The sequence below is a fragment of the Palaemon carinicauda genome, chromosome 35 (genome assembly GCF_036898095.1).
Source record: "Palaemon carinicauda isolate YSFRI2023 chromosome 35, ASM3689809v2, whole genome shotgun sequence".
NCBI classification, from domain to species: domain Eukaryota; kingdom Metazoa; phylum Arthropoda; class Malacostraca; order Decapoda; family Palaemonidae; genus Palaemon; species Palaemon carinicauda.
Window position 1 is genome coordinate 4,773,518 of NC_090759.1, and position 6,213 is coordinate 4,779,730.

At 35.0% G+C, this 6,213-nt stretch overlaps 1 long non-coding RNA gene across 2 annotated transcripts; it reads left to right on the forward strand.

The window, feature by feature from the left end:
• Positions 1–3,564: 3,564 nt before the first annotated feature.
• Positions 3,565–4,435, forward strand: LOC137627385 (uncharacterized). Of its 2 annotated transcripts, XR_011041150.1 has the most exons (3): positions 3,604–4,007; positions 4,180–4,281; positions 4,391–4,435. It is a non-coding gene; the product is annotated as an uncharacterized lncRNA (long non-coding RNA). The 2 variants fall into 2 exon arrangements; XR_011041149.1 differs by having other exon boundaries at positions 3,565–4,007; positions 4,180–4,435.
• The last annotated feature ends 1,778 nt before the right edge of the window (positions 4,436–6,213 follow it).

A 6,213-nucleotide genomic window follows, 5' to 3' on the forward strand; every position in this document is an offset into this window, starting at 1 on the left:
ATATTTTTGATACATTAATGTCTGGATTCTCTTAACGACCTCGGCATCAGAGCCTCAGGCGAAATCATTCAAAGACAAGAGCTTGTGTCCGGCCGGGAATCGAACCCTGGTCGGCAAGCTTGTATAGACAGTGACTAAACCACTTGGCCACGAAGAAAGATAAAAGTCAATGACAATTCTTCTGTACTTATGCTTGTCAAATTCAGGTGTTTTGTACTTAGAGTTGAAATCAACCTCTTTGTGTGATTTCGCCTGAGGCTCTGATGCCGAGGTCGTTAAGAGAATCCAGACATTAATGTATCAAAAATATATATGGATTATTTGAATATGAAAAACACGTCTACATGTGCAAAATTTATCATTAATTGAATGTCAGGTAACAAACTACCAATTAGCTATGATGGTGAAGATGGGTTGATTTCAATTCTAATTACAAAACACCTGAATTCGACAGGTATAAGTACAGAAGAATTGTCATTGACTTTTATCTTTCTTCGTGGCCAAGTGGTTTAGCCACTGTCTATACAAGCTTGCCGACCAGGGTTCGATTCCCGGCCGGACACAAGCTCTTGTCTTTGTGTGATTTCGCCTGGGGCTCTGATGCCGAGGTCGTTAAGAGAATCCAGACATTAATGTATCAAAAATATATATGGCTCATTTGAATATGAAAAAACACGTCTAAATGTGCAAAATTTATCATATATATATATATATATATATATATATATATATATATACATATATATATATATATATATATATATATATATATATATATATATATATATAGCTAGATATTTACTCTTTATTATATACGAGATTCCGAATATTACACTACGTCTTTGTTGCAACAACAACAAATGCATCCGTTACTGCAGGGTAAAATCCTCAGTCGTGTCCTTTCCTGTCTGAGGTTTGGCCAGCTTTTATCATTATTCTGGCCAAAAGCAGATTGGCGACGGTGCGAGACTTAAGTCTGATCGTTCACAGCAAACTAACCGAGTATAGGTGGCCCTGACTAGTACAGCCTTGCTGATCACGGCAATACGCCAACACTTTCATCACGTTGAGGAAGGACTTATATAAAAGATAGTTTATTTTCCCAAGATAAAGTTAATCTCAAAAAACCAAGAAAATGAAGTTTGTAATAGTAAGTGGATATATGAGAGAGAGAGAGAGAGAGAGAGAGAGAGAGAGAGAGAGAGAGAGAGAGAGAGAGAGAGAGAGTAATTCCACGGTTTATATCATGGTAATAGTAAGGAAAATATGAAAGAATAACATCATAACAACAAAAAGATTTGCAAAGAATATAGATAATGGAAACTCAGGTCGTTATGAGACAATATTTCAAATAGGGAATTAGTGAGAAAAAAACTAATCTTAATTTTTGCTTATAGAAGTAAACAAAAATCCAAATGCAATTATAAAACCATATAGATCCATGAACATGAGAGAGAGAGAGAGAGAGAGAGAGAGAGAGAGAGAGAGAGAGAGAGAGAGAGAGAGAGAGAGAGAGAGAGAGAGAGAGAGAGAGGTAGGTTTGTGATCTTCGCTTTGGGCGTGTCGGCTGGATCTTGGCCGATCCTTAAGGCCAGGTCCCACATGGCTTGCGGGTGAATTGCGAAAGAATAGTGAACACTATTCGCTGAACTTATTCATTGTTTATGATTCATGCGGAAATCAGTTGGCCAATCTCCACAATGCATCCGCACTGGTTGCTTCTTCTGCTCCCAGGATGTTGAACTGCTAAAAATTTTGGTTGCAGATGGGAGTTCGTAATACATTCGAATTTCACACTCAATACATTTGTAATTCAGACGCAATACATCCACTATTATTTGCTGTGTTCGGCCTTTATTCGCAACTCTCAGATATTTGCGTGTTGGTAGAGGAATGGGAGCGTATGTATCGTATATGTATACTGAATGTATAACATACCTAATACATTCATACTCTGAATTACTACTGATTATGAAAATGCATTACAGATACATAGTGTATAATTGACGAACCAATAGCAACTGGATAATGATAACCCAAGATTGTATATAAAAGTGAGCAAGAAATTGACTTTCCTCAATTGTCATTCAACATAACGTATTAGCGAAAGGGGATGTAAAAATCCTGTAATTTTCTCAGAGGTATTTCCATAGCTGAACCGGGTGGAACTAACATATATCTAGTCTTGAAAATTTCAATGACATTTTCATCGTTCATTAAACACTAACATTAAATAGAAACTCCCTTTTCATTGTAATTCAAGATAAAATACACAACTTCTTCATTCAGAAGTCTATAACAAATCTTGTAAATTTTTTAGCCCTTAACTTCGCGTAAAACAACTGTAATCATGGCATTTACACTTTCTATTCCACTGTCTCGAGGTAGAGTTCTCTTGCTTGAGAGTACTTAAGCACACTACTACCCCCATTTCTCTTCCTCTTGTTTATTTTTTTTTTGGGGGGTGGGGGTTTATAGTATATATATGAAAGATCTATTTTAATATTGTTATTGTTCTTTAAGTATTTCATTTGAATTTTTTTATTATTTCTCTTGTAGTTTATCTATATCCGTCTTTCCTTTCCTCACTGGGCTATTTTTCCTTGTCAGAGCCCTTGAGGCTTATAGCATCCTGCTTTTCCAACTAGGGTTTGTAGTATAGCCTGTAATAATAATAATAATAATAATAATAATAATATTAATAATAATAATAATAATAATAATAATAACAACAATTTATCGTTTAATATCTTTGTAGGTTTTGTTACTATGTGTCGTGGGAACCCATTTTTCTCCAAATTCAAAATGCCATAAGTTCATTGACGCAATCTCCATTTAATAGTCCTTAGATGTAGAGGCATTTAGATTTTCTTTTACTTTTTAACAGAAAATGCAAATGCCATTATTATAGTTGTTTTACGCGAAGTTAAGGGGTCAATAATATACAAGATTTGTAATAGACTTCTGAATGAGGAAGTTGTCTGTTTTATCTTAAAAATACAATGAAAATGGAGGCTCTATTAAAGGTTAATATTCAATGAACGATGAAAATATCATTGAAATTTTCAAGACTAGATATGATATGTTAGTTCCACCCGGGACAGCTATGGATATAAATCTGAGAAAATTACAGGATGTTTACGTCCCCTTTCGCAAATAAGTTATGTTGAATGGCAATTGACGAGAGTACAGATCTGGCTCACTTTTATATACAATCTTAGGTTATCGTTATCCAATTGCTATTGGTTCCCAAATTATATGCTGTGTATCTGTAATGCATTTTTATAATTTGCAGTCATTTGTAGTATGAATGTGTTAGGTATGTTATACATTCGGCATATTTACACGAAACATACGCTCCAATTCCGCTACCAACACGCAATTACCCATGAGTTGCGGATAAAGGCCGAACACAGAGAATAACAGCGGATGTATTGCGTCTGAATTACAAATGTATTGCGTATGAAATTCGAATGTATTACGAACTCCCATCCGCAACCATAATTTTGAGCAGTTTGAAATCATGGGTGTACTGAAATTCCAAATGGAATTTGTATTTTCTTTTTTATTATATATTATATTTTGTTTTATATTATATTTTGTTTTTATAGTAGCATGGTCACTGGAAGACAGTTAGCTTAGTTTCAAGTATTTAACTACCCCCTTGGTTGTTAACAGCTCACTGCCTTCCTGCGGCCGTTTCTGGTTTTAACCTAACCAGCCACTAATGCTTTGCTTTCTTCCTGAGGTTGACGGAAACTTTAAGACAGTTACGAAGGAGCATTCCATCGCTAAGGGTCTTGTAACTCGAGCTCCTATTCTTGATATAAGAATACACTTTGTACAGCTACACAGTTAACGTGACAAGAACATTTTCTACATGTCCTTTGAAGTGACGAAGAGTATTATCGCCATGTAAACTTCTGTGTAATCCCGACCAGGAAGAAGCTTTCTTTCATCGCAACCCATCTCTACACGTACTTCGCCTTCGTCCCAGGATGATATCGGTGGGTCTGTAAAACTCAGGGGGAGTTTTTTTTTTATGTCAGTCCGAAATCATTTAGAGGGATAATGCCATCCCATTCAAATTTGACTTCCAATTATCATCGCTTACTTTTTTCAATGTTATATTTTTTTTTCATACCATTCAATTTAGTAACGAGTTCGTACCCTTTTCAGTTTTGTAACGACTTCGTACCCTTTAAAGGGATATCATAAATTGTACTTCGTGGACTCCAGTTTGGACTATGGGTTTATATTTATTTACATAAGATTTCCAAGGTATGCAACTTGCCAAGTGTTATAACGTGCTTCACATAATAATTTGATTTTTATATGTATTTTTATGATCGTTGTGTAGTATGTAATTTGACATTTGGTAATATTTAAGGTATTTGGAAGAAGCTGAATTACTGCGGTTCCCCCTTGCCTCACGATGTTCAACTTTGTGTATTAGCTGCCGCATCAGCAACTGGATGAATTAGGGTATTTATCAAATACAATAAATTACTTAATTTTTTTCACATTTTAATTATCCTTATTTAATTCCTGGTGTTTGTAAATTAAAATTCAGCGTATGGCGACCGTGACAGGATTTAGCATTATAGGTTAGGTACGTGATACAGAACGTTAATTGCGGTGTGTTCGAGGTTTCTTCCTGGAAGGGGTTGTTATTATTTGTTTATTTCTTTAATCGATTTTTTGCTGTTTAAGAAAGAGTTCGGTGTACCATTTTTACGATTCCGTAAGCGAGTTTGTTTACTTGGCAATTGATTTAAAGTTCTGTGTTAACTATTTATGCGGTTCATATTTTGTTTATCCCTTTGCGAATAATTTATTGCGTATTTGAGTGCTCCTATTTCTCGCGTTATTTTGAGCTTTTTGCTTCGTAATAACGTTATTTGTAATAAGTGGTGTTAACTATTTTGTTTAGAAAATTTTCGTTGAGTATTGCATTAATATACTTATTATATATATATTGGTGCTTGTTTTTTTTATTTGTAGTTGTGTATTGTATTAATCATACTTTTTATATATTTTGGTGCCTGTTTTTGTCGTCATAATGGCTGAATTGGTAGTGCTAATTGGTCAGCGTAAGATTATTAGAAAGAAGGTTACAGATTGTGCCAACCGTTCCTCGCAGTACCCTTCATTAGAAAATACTGCTAAAGTATCTGAACGAGGTGTTCTCCTGGATTATAGGAAGCGATTAAGTGACTTGGATTCTAAAATACAGATTCTAAAATTTTCAGGGGAATTTAGAGAGGAGGATTTGGAAGCTGAGCTTTCAGCATGTCAATCTTACCATGATAAGATTTCAGGTATTTTGCCTTTGTTGGATGTAAGTGTAAGTGCTGGAAGCCCTCAACTTTCATTAACTACTGATATTGCTAGGAGTCTTTTGAGGCAACCCACTGCCCCTCTACCCAAATTCCAAAGTAAGGAAGGTGAGGATTTTTTGAAATTCATTAGAGAATTTGAATCTACGACCCAGAGTTTTAATTATCCAGACAGGGACTTGCTCTTACTTTTGAAACAACAAGTAGAAGGTAGGGCAAAATGTTTACTTGGCTCATTGGAGGCCGACAAACAAAGTTACAACGATGCCAAAGACTTATTGACTAAGGCATTTGCCTAGACTGAATTACGAAAATCGGCTGTAATTAAGAAATTAACTTGTCTAAATCTCAAAGAAGGAGAGGACCCTTTTGTCTTCTTTTCAGAACTTAGAAATATAGTCGAAAATTTCAAATATTTGCATATTGATGTTGAGGAGGTTGTTAGATATTTTGTTTGGTCTGCAATGAATGATAGATTTAAGTCTCATCTGGTTCATATCACTAATGTGACTCATCCATCATTTCAGCAAATTGTAGATAATTTCTTTACAGCATGTGAAAGGTATGAACAGGGTCAGACGAAAGGTAAATTGTCTGTCAGGGATAAAGTTGTAACTCATTCAAAGCCATTACAGGAAAAGACTAGTGCCATGGCTCTTAAAACTAAGACTGTTCCCGCCAAAGCTTGTAATTTTTGTTCCAAGGTCGGTATTTCTGACAATGATCATTTAAGTTATAAGTGTACTAAGTATGCTACCCCTTCTGATAAAATTTCTTTATTAAATTTGCATAAAGGTTGTGTAAAATGTGGTAATTTTAATCATTTTACTAAAGCATGCAAGTTCAGATTTCGAAGACCCTGTTCACATTGTTC